Source organism: Ochlerotatus camptorhynchus, unplaced genomic scaffold (genome assembly GCF_037179485.1).
Source record: "Ochlerotatus camptorhynchus isolate MF236.1 unplaced genomic scaffold, CSIRO-AGI_Acam_v1.1 ptg000002l, whole genome shotgun sequence".
Taxonomy (NCBI): Eukaryota; Metazoa; Arthropoda; class Insecta; order Diptera; family Culicidae; genus Ochlerotatus; species Ochlerotatus camptorhynchus.
Genome location: NW_027040494.1, coordinates 1925612 through 1939334, shown reverse-complemented (window position 1 = coordinate 1939334; position 13723 = coordinate 1925612). Strand labels below are relative to the sequence as shown.

General features: G+C 42.3%; 2 protein-coding genes across 3 annotated transcripts in view; one reads left to right on the top strand and one right to left on the bottom strand.

Moving 5' to 3' along the window:
* LOC135705241 (HMG box-containing protein 4) overlaps positions 1–13723 on the bottom strand; it is a 153662-nt gene that overhangs the window by 14783 nt on the left and 125156 nt on the right. The gene's annotated exons all lie outside the window — the stretch shown is intronic.
* LOC135705101 (phospholipase B1, membrane-associated) overlaps positions 13261–13723 on the top strand; it is a 67322-nt gene continuing 66859 nt past the window's right edge. For both annotated transcript variants that reach the window (XM_065226778.1, XM_065226705.1), the window contains exon 1: positions 13261–13552. The gene's annotated coding sequence lies outside the window, so the exon portion shown is untranslated. The remainder of the gene's footprint in view (positions 13553–13723) is intronic.

Sequence of the window (13723 nt, the reverse complement as noted above, 5' to 3'; positions counted from 1 at the left end):
ATAACAATAATTAAGAAAACCAAAAATATACACAGTTTCAAGTAAAATTATGCATATTAGTAAGGAAATTAAACCTATGCACATACATGACAACTGAGGAAAATCACAACTTTACACATAATAGCCACTCATAGCTGATGAAAAATTATAATTAATTTCTTTAAATTATCATAAAACTTCTTTACGAGATTTCAAATTTCCGAATAGATTAAATAATATCACATTTTGTCACGGGTTCACTTTTATCAACTCTATTCTTGTTAGAACATCCACTACTCTACCTGAAAATACTCTTGATCCATTATCGGTTTTCAAAAATAATGCAACAAAAAGAAATTTTTTTTTCCTTTCGAAACAGACCATAACTTTGGCAGCACTGGACGGGACTACGTGCCACAAAACGTTAAATTTCAACAGGGAAGCTACGTTTGAGCTGACGCGTCCTGTCCTACTATCGGCCAAGGATGACAAGCTCAAGGGTCGAATTCAAAGAGTTTCTTTTTTCGCCTTACCAAAAATTCATTGCATCAATACAAAAAAAAAGATCTTGAAAAAATATTGTAGTTTCAATAATCATGAAAAAGATTTTTGCTATCAAACAGCAACAATTGTTCTGAGCTCTAAAATAAAGTTAATATTTTAAAGTTCAAAATCTCGAAGAATTTCCAAAGTCCCTAAAAGACTTAAGAAGTTTTCCGAGTTACAGAATCATGAAAATTCTTCGAAGGCTGCTATGCTGAACGCTCTTGAGCTAACAAGGTCATATTTTCGAAAGAGAATGATTGTATCTTTCAATTTTGTCGATCCATTTAATGGAATCCCTTTATGAAGAGCTATTTGAGTGTGTTGTTTTATTTCCTTTAAATTCCGTTATAATTGCTTACTTTTAACACATACGCGTATTTCGTCTTCTACTTGCAAACTTCATCAGTACCAAGTACTCAACACCACTGAGGAATCCATTTTTTATCTACGACTTATATACTAATCCAACTGGAATGTCACATTTACCTTACCAGTTTGGTTGGTACCTAAATTTAGTCTCCAACAGATGCTACGATGTGTGGTTTTAGGTAGCATGCTAAAGAGTCTCGAGTATCCGTTTGCTTAATGTCTATTAACCTCTAAAATAAAGCTAAGTTCATGGCGAAATTCTTCACAAACGGAAAATTCGCAATATGTCTCGCAGGCATATCAAGAAGTCTTTAGCTTTCAAAAACGTGAGAGAAAAAATCGATTTAATGAATAATCAAGATTGGAAAAACTGACCATATTTTTTTTCAAAAATTTTAACTCTGAAACCGTTTATTAAAATTGTATCAAAATTGTGTTTGAGAAAAAGTTGTGGAGAAATGATTGGATTTTAAAAGAAAAAAAATGTAAATTTTTTGAAAACATACAAATTCAAACATAAAACTTCATTCCAACTAATAAGTAGCGCATTTTGCACCTTAGTAGACTCCTGAGCTGACATTATTTTCTCAGTCACGATCCATCACCTCACCCACAGGCGTGCATGCTTTGATCGTTTTTCTTGATTTGTTTTGATTATTTTCCACCTACGCGCTTGTCAGATTGTATTCAATTGTTCTGTTCCACGGTTTTCCTATCGGCTTCATTCTGGGATAAATAGTCTGGGGAAAAGTTTATTGTACCATGTTTTTTTTAAAGTTTATTGTATTGTATCAGTATATGTAGTATTCCGGGATATATTGTTGCTGCTTGTTTATCACATTCTAGTTCTTGGGTATTACAGTTGTACGTGGCATGAAGATGGGTTCTAGTGACCAGCGTTTTGTTTAAGTTTTAGAGAAACTGCTCGAGACATTCCTTGATTTTAGTAAATTAAATATATTGGCTGGTGATTTTAATATTAATTGGCGTGATAGCCATAATTCGAATCATTTGAAGCGTTTAACTGAGTTTTTTTTTATTTAAAGCAAACGGTTAATGAATATACGCGTATTTCCAGGCACAGTAGATTTTTAATTGACCACGTTTAGTCCAATTTTGATTCCATTTGTTCAGTTACGGATACTGATTTGAAAATAACCGATCATGAAAACCTTAGTGATTAATGTCTGAGACCATGTTAACGATAACGATAATTTTGTAAAATTGAAGTGCTGGAGGAAATATTCGAAGCAAGCTGTTTCGAATCTTGTTGAGAGGAGCGTGGATTTTCCATTCGCGGCCGGTAACTTAGATGAATCTACAGCTGTAACGCTTTGAAAACGTGTACCAATCAACTAGTTGAGCAAAAGTTTGTTTCTTTGAAGAACTCGAACAGCTGGTACAATTTGGATCTTTTGCGTCTTAAACGGGAAGGGGACAAATGGTTTTGTGGGTCAAATAATGACAATCACTGGAATAGGTACACAATCGCGCGTAATAAGTATTCACAATCGATAAACAAAACTCGTCGTGAATATGTACAAAGCAAGATTGATCAGCATCAAAACAAAAGCAAAGAGTTATGGAAAATTTTGAAATCTTTATTAAAACCTAGCAATTACAAATCGCGGTCCACAACTTTTAATGGCACATTAGAACAGTCAGAACAAGTAATTGCAGCTAAGTTTAATGATTATTTTGTGGACAGTGTTTCATTGATTAATCAATCCATTGAATTGACGAAATAAAACAGCCAGTTAATAGTAGTTATAGATTTGAAGGTTTTCACCCAATTACATTAGATGAACTTAGAGTTATTTGTTTTTCATTAGGAAAATCGGTTGGAGTAGATAATGTTAATACTAGAGTTATTCAAGATTGCTTTCATGTCATTGCACAGTGGGTGTTTTTCAGGTAAAAACTAAATAAGTGCATAAAGATGCAGTTTAATCAAGTTGGCGTCTTCAGACAAGTTTATATTTAGAAAAGGCGCATCTGATGAAGGGGTCGTCCATAATTTAAATCCCTTAGGACAAAAAATAAAATTTCTAGCTTTTTTTCTTTGCGTTTTAGAAAAATAAAATGTTCAACAAAGTTGTAGATCTTAGCATTTTCACAAACTTTGCTGAAAACATTAATGGTTTAAATCGTCGCTTTCATTGATTTCATTTTCATTGATTCCATGACAATATCACAGCAACAATTTTGCAAAACTGGAAGAACAAAGAGATTCATCTTCTCTTGCACGTGTACTCTATGTTAAGAGTGTAACCACAGTGTACTAGTTGCCCCTACCTTTGGTACGCCCCTGTGCGTTTTTCTACTACTTCATTCGCTCAGAGTAAACAAAAGTAAAACACGTTTCAATAAAGTTCAATTTCGTTTTTCCTTAAATCGCTATTTTTCTCGGTTTTTTTCGTCCTGGTGTATCCGAAACCACTTCAGGTTTTGGGCCCGGTCGCGTTTTATCGGATAAGTATCGGAAGTGCGGTGTTTTCGTTATGGAGGAGGAAAAGTTCGATCGTGTGTTGTTGCCGTTGTTCGATGGCTTGAACTTCGCTGCCTGGAAGTTCCGGATGCAGATTCTCCTGGAAGAGCACGAGCTTGTGGAGTGCATCCAGACATATGCAGCGGAAGTGGAGGACCTGATTGTCCTGGAAAACGACACGAACGAAGTGAAAGCGGAAAAAGCGAGGAAATTGGAGAAACGCATGAAGAAAGACCGCAGATGCAAGTCCCTGCTGGTTTCGAGGATTCACGATTCCCAGTTGGAGTATATCCAAGGCAAGCAGTACCCCAAGGATATCTGGGACGCCCTGCATCGGGTATTCGAGCGCCGTAGCATCGCGAGCCGCATGCATTTGAAGCGGGAGATGCTGCAGCTGCGGTTCGAAGACGGAAATCTACAGCAACATTTTCTTCGTTTTGATAAGCTGGTCCGTGAGTATCGTTCGACTGGTGCTGTTCTGGAGGATTTGGACGTGGTTTGCCACCTTCTCTTGACGCTCGATTCTTCTTATTCCAGAGTTGTCACGGCACTCGAGACGATGCCCGAAGATAACCTGTCGCTCGAGTTTGTGAAGTGCAGATTGCTGGACGAAGAAACCAAGCGGCGAGGTATGGAATTGGTTTCCTCGCAGGGTGCAGAAGCAGCTTTTTCCGGATCAAAGGTGGTGAAGCAGAGGAAGCTGATTTGTTTTCACTGCAAGAAGGAAGGCCATAAACAAATCGATTGCTTGGATCGGAAAAAGCAGGCAGGTAATAAGAAGCAGCAAAAGTCGAAAGCCAATGTTGCCGAAGCGGACGACGGAAAGGGAGTTTGTTTTGTCGGTGTAAGCGGCGGAATGGATCTGTCTGACCGGCATCGTACCCGGTGGTTTATTGATTCCGGTGCCACGGATCATCTCGTCCGGGACAGAGAGCTGTTCAGCGAATTGCATCGTATGGCGAAGCCGGTCGAGATTGCGATTGCAAAGGACGGTGAGACGATTGTGGCCGAACATGCCGGCACAGTGAAAGTGATTTCGGTCGTTGACGGGAAACAGATTGAGTGCACGGTCGAAAATGCACTGTTCGTACCTAAACTTCGCTGCAATTTGTTTTCAGTGCTAAAGGTGGAAAAAGCCGGTATGCGTGTGGTGTTCGAGTCCGGGAAAGCGAAAGTCTATCGAGGTTCCGAAGTCGTCGCGAGTGCGTCTCGTCGCGAAAAGTTGTACGAACTAGATTTCTACTCGGTTGGGCACAATGCCGGTGATGCCTTGTTGTCGTGCGGTAAAATTCGGAAGAGTTCAGAATTGTGGCACCGACGGTTCGGCCATCTGAACGAGAACAGTCTGAAGCAGTTAGTTCAGGATGGCATGGTTTCGGGAATGAACATGTTCCCCGCGAATGACAATCGGGACATGATTGTGTGCGATTCGTGCGTCGTCAGTAAGCAGACGAGAAAACCGTTCTCTGCGTCCGGTGGTAATCGGTCGTCGCGTGTACTTGAACTCATACATACGGACGTGTGTGGCCCTGTTACGCCGGTAGGGCTGTCCGGAGTGAAATACTTTGTCACTTTTACGGACGATTGGAGCCACTTCACGGTGGTCTATTTGATGCGATCGAAAGATCAGGTGGTGGACTATTTCGAAGAGTATGAGGCCCTGGTCTCCGCGAAGTTTGGCCAGAAGATTTCTCGTCTAAGGTGTGACAATGGCGGAGAATATAAGAACAAGCGATTCCAGAAGTTTTGCCGAAGCAAAGGAATCCAAGTCGAGTGGACCGTTCCGTACACGCCACAGCAGAACGGCGTGAGCGAGCGGTTGAACCGGACCCTCGTCGAGAAGGCTCGGGCAATGCTGGAGGATTCAGGTGTCGAAAAGAGGTTCTGGGGGCAAGCTGTGCTGACAGCGGCCTACCTGACTAACAGAAGCCCCACCAGTGCGCTGAACACGAAGCAAACAGCGTTCGAGCGATGGGAGTCCCGGAAGCCGGATGTATCGAAGGTAAGAGTTTTCGGTAGCAAGGTTTTCGTTCATGTTCCGGATGAGCTCCGGCGTAAGCTTGATGCGAAAGCCTGGAAAGGCATTTTTCTGGGATACAGCCAGAACGGGTACCGGGTTTGGAATCCCGTGAAGAAGCAGATTATAGTAGCGCGCGATGTGGACTTTGTTGAGGACAACCTGATGGAGAATGTGTTCGTGGAGAGGAAGTGTTCCAACGGAGACGAGTTTATCCGTGTTTCAGCAGACCATGATCAAGAGGACGGAGTCAGTGTCCAACCCGTGGACCCGGAAAGGGAAACATCCGACGGGGAATTCGAAAGTTTCGACGAAGAGGAGTCTGAGGAACAGGATACCGAGTCTGAGCCAGAGGAAGCTGAGGGCGAACTGCGTGGCGAACTACGTAGACCCAAGCGGAAGCGGAATGCTCCTGCGTGGCATCAGGATTTTGAGATGGGATACGCAAGTTTTGCGTTGAGTGCGGTAAACTACGTTGATGAGATTCCAGGGACCATCGCTGAGCTGCGAAAACGCGATGACTGGAAGGATTGGAAAGCTGCGATAGAAGATGAGCTGAACTCGCTGAAGCGGAACAACACCTGGACGCTTGTTGAGAAACCGGAAGGACGTTCGGTGATCTCATGCAAGTGGGTATTCCGTGTAAAGCACGGCGAATCTGGCGGCTGCCCGAAGTACAAAGCAAGACTGGTCGCTAGAGGTTTCAGCCAGAAGCGAGGTTTTGATTATGGGGAGCTACTCTCCTGTGGCGAAGATGGACACTTTGCGAACAGTTCTGGCGTTGGCGAACCAAAGCGGAATGCATATCCATCAGATGGATGTAAAGACCGCGTTTTTGAACGGCGAGCTGAAGGAGGAAATCTTTATGGCTCAACCGGACGGGTTTGAGCAGGGGAGTGGACTCGTTTGTCGGCTGAACAGGGCACTGTATGGCCTGAAACAAGCGTCGCGGGCATGGAATGAGAAGTTTCATCGTTTCGTCGAGCAGTTGGGTTTCGTTCGCAGTGCCAACGATCAATGCCTTTACACTTTCGGATCTGGGAAGGAGCAAGTCATTCTAGTGCTGTATGTCGACGACATCTTGATCGTGAGTCCGTCGCTGAAGCTTCTGCAGTTGATCAAGCGGAAATTGTCCGAGCAGTTCGAGATGACGGATTCTGGTGAGGTCAAGCAGTTCTTAGGCATGAGGATCGACAGGGACCGTGCAGCTGGTGTACTGAAGATCAGTCAACGGGACTATTTGGAGGGTTTGCTCAAGCGTTTTGGGATGAGCGAATCCAAGCCGAGGTCGACGCCGATCGAGCATCGCTTGAAGTTGACTAAGGGAGACGAGAGTCAGCGAACAGACAAGCCGTACCGGGAGTTGGTTGGCTGTCTGATGTACGCTTCACTCACTACTCGACCGGATCTGTCGGCTGCCATCAACTATTTCAGCCAATTCCAGTCGTGTCCCAACGATGAACACTGGACCTATTTGAAGCAGATGTTGCGGTACGTCCAAGGCACGCTGGATGTTGGATTGGTTTATCGGAAGCAGCCAAACGTGCAGTTATTGGAAGTTTTCTCCGATGCAGATTGGGCCAACAACAACCTGGACCGGCGATCTGTAACGGGATGTGTTTGCAAGGTATACGGATGCACCGTGAGCTGGCTTACACGCAAGCAGCAAACGGTCGCCTTATCGTCCACCGAAGCAGAACTGGCAGCGTTGTGTACGGCCACGTGTCAGGTCGTTTGGATGAAGAGGATGCTTGGAGATCTTGGATGTTCAATCGAGGGTCCCATTCCAGTTTTTGAGGACAATCAGTCCACCATTCGCATTGCTGAGGATTCGAAGGACTATGGTCGACTCAAGCACGTGGACACCGAATTTCATTTCCTACGTGATCTTGTGCAGCAGGGTGTCATCATCATCAAGTTCGTGCGTTCTTCAGAGCAAGAAGCAGACATCATGACAAAGGGTCTTTCGGTCACCGCCTTCAGAGGACTCCGCACCAGGCTGGGACTGGAGACTACCGTGGTTAAGCAGGGGTGTTAAGAGTGTAACCACAGTGTACTAGTTGCCCCTACCTTTGGTACGCCCCTGTGCGTTTTTCTACTACTTCATTCGCTCAGAGTAAACAAAAGTAAAACACGTTTCAATAAAGTTCAATTTCGTTTTTCCTTAAATCGCTATTTTTCTCGGTTTATTTCCTCCTGGTGTATCCGAAACCACTTCACTCTATTTCCGTAAATAACAAGGCAGTCCATAAGGTGGTGAAGGACACTCTTTTAGAACCCAAGGAACGGGATAGAGCTGGTGCTGCATCCAAAAGATCTGTTGGACCATTAGCTGAAAAGTAACGTCAAACGCACGGGGATCATTGACAAGCAGTGCATGTTGCATGGATGATGTGGGTTAATGCCAATTTTGCTTCACACACCCAATTTTTATTGCCGTAAACCAGCAACATTTTGCTGGATTTTGCCGAGCTGGAAGTTCAGTAATCCTTCCAGCAAAATATTGTTGCTGGATGACCAGTAAAATGATCTGTCAATTAAGTGACAGCACATCGCTGAAAACCCAGCAAAATTTTGCTGATGCTTCAGCAAATAGAAGCAGCAATTAATTTACAGTTGGAGGGAATGGAAAATTTTAGTTTGGAATTCATTGGATGTCACGAAATCATTCTATCTTTATTTATTCAAAGCTAATCATACATGGTATCATACTGGTACATGGTACACGCATTTTTTGATTAATTTCTATAGTAAAGCAGACAAACGTGTCTCTGATCCTGTCATCTTGCGGTTTTGATTCAAGCTGCAAACATAGGGAAAAAAACGATATTTTTTTCTTGAATTCGGCATGGATTTTTATTTGTTTATTTGTTTATTTGTATTCCTCCATCTGACAAGGTTGTCTTAATGAAGTTGGACAGGGAAAAGCCAAATTGAGTCATGGTGAACTCAAATTGGCATAAAAACCCTGTTTCTTTTCTTAAATTAAGTACATAGAAACAGAAACTAAACATTAACAATTACACAGTTCACAGCAAAAACAATGCAAAATACAATAATTACTACAGTGTAAATTAAAAACGTTAAAATGCGGTCAGTGTCATAAAAGTGTGTCAGCAACAGTGCAGCATCGTCATTGATTGTCAAGTCCTCGTGGAAGGGTCGAAAGCAACCGGAAACAAAAATGAAAACAGGTAGCACAATTCATACAGTCATCAGGGGATGGACAGTCACTCACCTGCTCATAATCAATCCATGCACATAACAGCTTTACAATCGATTACTTAGGCGGCGTTGAAAAGTAGCTGCAGAAGCTTCAAAGTCGAAAAGCTCAGATACATCATTGAAGCGAGAGGCCATGAACCGTATTGGGTCGTGTTGCCCGTATCGACTGTTGCGGGATGCCAAATGCAGGAAGTTACGCCGACGAAGGGGGCGTTCAGGTACATAAACGTTGATATCGGCAAGAATGGCAGGTGCATCCACCTCACTAGTTAATACTTTGGCGACAAAAACCGCTTGCATGTCAGACCTTCGTTTCTTCAGTGTTTCAATTCCTAACAGCATGCATCGATGTTCGTAGGGAGGTAGATTTAGATGTTCACGCCAAGGTAGATAACGAAGAGCTAGGCGCACAAATTTTCTTTGAACCGATTCTATACGGTCAACCCATATACTGCTGTACGGACACCAGACTATAACAGCAGATTCAAGGATCGAGCGAACCAAGGCGCAGTACAGTGATTTCAGACACAGAGGGTCACGGAATCCATCGGCAAGTTTAAAGATAAATCCAAGCTGCCTATTCGCTTTTGAAATCACATCAGCATAATGTGTCCGGAGGTTAAGTTCAGAGTCCAATATCACACCAAGGTCTCTAACCTGATTCAGCCGTTCTAGATCATGACCAGCAAGACGATAGTGGAAGATGATCGGATGACGTTTTCTGGAAAACGAAATAGTGTTGCATTTCGTTACACACAGTTCCAGTAAGTTCCGTTTGCTCCAATCCTCAAATGACTCCAACAAACTCTGCAGGTAGGCACAGTCCTCGATGCATGTGATTACCATGTAAATCTTAACATCATCGGCGTAGAAAACACGATTTCCAGATGGTAAAACAAACGATGCATCATTAATGAAAAGCGAAAACAATAGGGGGCCTAGGTTGCTCCCTTGTGGAACTCCGGATACAATCGGGAAGGCGGTTGAATGTGAGGAGCCTAATTTAACTTTCATAGACCGTCCTGACAGGTATGATTCGAACCAACGAACAAAGGCGACGGATACTCCAAATTTCTCGAGTTTTCGAAGCAGAATAGCATGGTTCACTCGGTCGAATGCAGCTTTGAAATCAGTGTATATAGCATCTACTTGCATGCCAGCGTCCATCGATCGAATGCACAATGAAGTGAATTGAGTGAGGTTCGTTGTCACAGATCTTTTTGGAAAAAATCCATGCTGGGCACTAGAGATGTAATTCTTGCTAGCTTCGAACAAGGCATCGTTCACGATTATCTCAAAGAGTTTGGAGCAAGCATTCAACGACGTTATCCCGCGGTAATTGGAAATATCACACTTGTCCCCCTTTTTGTGAATAGGAATCATGACCGAAGTCTTCCACGCGGATGGGAATGTCATTCGCTGTAATGAAATATTAAACAATTTCACTAGCGGCATCAATAAGACACTTGAGCAATTCTTAAGAATGCATGCAGGAATACCATCCGAACCGTATGACGCAGAATGTTTAAGTTTACGTATCGCTTTTTGTACGTGCTCCTCAGTGATTTGGAAAATTCCAAAGTCGAGCCTATCTGATGGTGTGTCATGGATGGCTGCATTTAGATGCGAGGACGAAATCGACATGTCCGAGAAGGCACTCTTGAAGTGATCAGCAAACAGCTCACACTTGTGGGCATCTGTGCTAGCAGAGCGGGCACCGAGATACATAGACGAAGGTAACCCATTTTCCTTACGCTTCGACCGAACAAATGACCAGAAACGTTTGGGATGCAGGCGTAGATTTCTCTGCGTACGGTCTATATAACGAGCATACATTTCGCGGTTAAAGCTAGTGTATTTATTGCTGGCCAGAACAAAACGACGTTTCAGGTGTTGTGATCGATTACGTTTGAATTTCCGAAGAGCAGTACGTCGACAGCGCTTCAATCTACGAAGCCGATTGTTTGTCCATGGAGATTTCAGAGTAGGACGCTGAAGTGGCACGTGAGCTTCGATAACACGACGTATCTCAGAGTTGAACGACTCAACGATGTCATCCAGATCTCGTTCGTCATCCAAAAATTGCCAAACAAATAAACTTGAAAAATGTTGCACTTACTTGTTGGTGGTACACTAAACATCATTTCCAAGAGCAAAACTTGCTAGAATTAAGCAAATTAGTTGCGAATATTTTAGTTGGTAACCAATCATACGACGAGTGAATTGGAATTTTCTAGAACTGGCATTTCATTTGACAGATCGAATACAATTTACTGAGTATCCAGCAAAACATTTCAGAATACTGGATGGTCGGTGAAATGTGGTTTTGCTGGAACCAATTCAGCAATTCAGTTTGCTGGAACTTGAATCTAAATTTTGGTATGCAGACCCTTGTTTCCACGAAAGCCTGGTGAACGAAGGACCTCCAGCGCACTTGGTGTAGCTTTTCACAGCCAAAGAGCTGCCGCGATTGAGGCAAATTCGTCAGAACTTTACCGTGGCTCACAACGTCAATGCAGGCTCTTTTAATAAAAATAACCATAAAAGAGACCTTAACGAAGTGTTCGGGGTATCATCCAAACCATTTGTGGGATAGTTTACCCATCCGGGATATGGTACGTTTATGGTAGTTGTTTATTAAGGGGTACCACAATGAAATCATCTTCATAAGAGAAACATTCAACAATCTTGTGGAATGCTTAACTTGTCAAATGCGGCTTTTGAAAAAGAACAATGAAGCATTTGAAGCGCGAGACCGCTTTGGCGAATCATTTCTCTCAGCAGCGGAAGAAGCAGTCACATTCAACAAGTCGGATTTTCGAGGTTCTCTGGCTGGAAATGTCAGTGACATCGAAGACGTGGACCACAGAGACTATTTTATGTTTTTTTATTGAATTTACCATTACAATAAAACGAATTGAAACCGAATTGATATTTTATTTCTGCATTTTACTGGCCTCCTGAAATACAAATGAATAATTCTCTGTAAAATCACAAATAATTTCTTTTTCTCCTTCTTTTAAATAAGCTTTTGTATATGTTAAAACTGAGAATGCTTAGTTTTCATATAATCATAAGTTTTAATATCTTTTCCTTCTTCTCGTAGTAACCCACTGCTCGCGATTGCATGTATCTTCTAAGTTTTCACCTACACTACACTAGATTTAAATTTGGGTTTCACGTAATCGAAGAAGTTCCTAGGACAAGATTTTATTTCATGTCCGGTTTTTAAATTATACTCCTCAAAGGTCATATTCAAGACCGAGTTTAACTGACTATTATGCTTTTTATAAAATGTGTGTGCCTTTTATTTTAGATTTTTTAATTACTTTGTTTCTTTGTTGCACCAAACCGGATGTTTTGAATAACTCTGCTATGTGAAACGCTTTATTTTTCCATATGGGAGATAATGATTCAGTCACACATAAATCTTAATGAATTTTTATTAGTAAAAGGTCTAAACAACAATTTTGTTGTTTTTTAATATGGTTAATTTTATTAAGTCCTAAATTTGCAATTTTGTCAAAAACGCATGCAGTGTTTCATTTTCCCCAACGACTGGAAGTAAGATGCTTTCATTGTCCATATCAGAAATAAAGCCAACATTGCCCCAACAAACAATTGAAATTGCGATCGTGTTACAACTTGGCTAAAGTTGTACCTACCCACCACATAGTGTTCTTTCTGCACATCCACAGTTGTTAATCGAGAAGTTTCTAAGCCTTGACTATTTTGGCATTCGCATATTGTATTTAAGGCACAATGATACTCTGCCCAGGGGGAAGAAGAGTAGCTTTCCAACCCAAAAAATTACATGCCCAGACCGGGAATCTAATCCACTGCCTCCATCATACCGCATCTTTGCTAACTGCGCATCAGGGCTTCGAAAATGCTTTCATTTTCATATCATGGAACTCCTCCAAAAATTATATCCTAGGTCAAACCTGTTTAGCGTAATTAAAATACTGGTTCTGATCACGATACACGATTTAATGTGTCACCCTTTAACTATCATCCCAGTATACTTCAATATCAGGTGTTACAAGTTCAACAGCATCACTTGAACTATGGCAAATGTCTATTATTCGAAATGCAATTCTCAGACACGTGCAACAATTACGATCGTGAATAACAACGTTCGATTCCAATCCACTCGCGGACCACCTCGGCAGACCAACGGCAGCTAAAAAAAAAAAAAAAAACAATAATCACAATAAATATCATCATCACCATCACCATCGGTTCATGTGTAATCATCAGGTACGGAGACCACTCGATGTCATCGGCATACAGGCATACCTACAACGGAATCCCCAAGGCTCGTGCGCATCCCGCGAATCATAGATCGACCGGCAACCGCTCGCAGCCTAGAATATGCACGCTTCTATGCTTTCATAGAAGTAAACTCTTCTCCTTAGCCGGCAACAAGGAATGCGGATCACAACAATCAAGAACAGCAACCGCGTGCGGGTAGGGGGGAGCGAATGAGCGAGAACCAAACAAGAAATCAAAGTGATGTTCTCAATTCTCACCTGAGTGATGTTCAGAAGCCTTGATTAGGTAACGTCTCCGTGAGGAGATATTCTTATTCCCGACTGGAGGAATTATTCTTGAACGAGCGCGCGCACCGTTCACATCGTCGTTGACTAGGTTCTTGCTCATCCTCGTGTGCTCGCTCGGAGTGATCTGTTCTTCCGCGATCTTATTAATTCAATTAGCGTGCAAGTGTGAATTTGGATTATTTTTTGGACGTTTCTCTTCGTTGAGCGGATGTGGATTCTTGACGAAATAGCACCCAATGTGAAGTGATTTTTTGTTTGCCTTACGCTGACGCTGAATTATCTTAGAAATTGAAGCTGAACATCGTGTGCGATCCCGATTCGCTGCCAGCAAGGGGAAAGAATAACCAGTTCTATACGAAATAGCCGGTGAGTTGTTTGAATGACAAATGAAGCTACAATTTTAGTAACTAATCTCTCAATGAATGGAAATCAGAATCGAACTGGAGTGGAAAATTTGCTATACTTGAACGCTGAAATATATCCCAGGCATACCTGAACAATAGGGTTCAGCTTTATGTGATGAAGAAAGGGTGGATT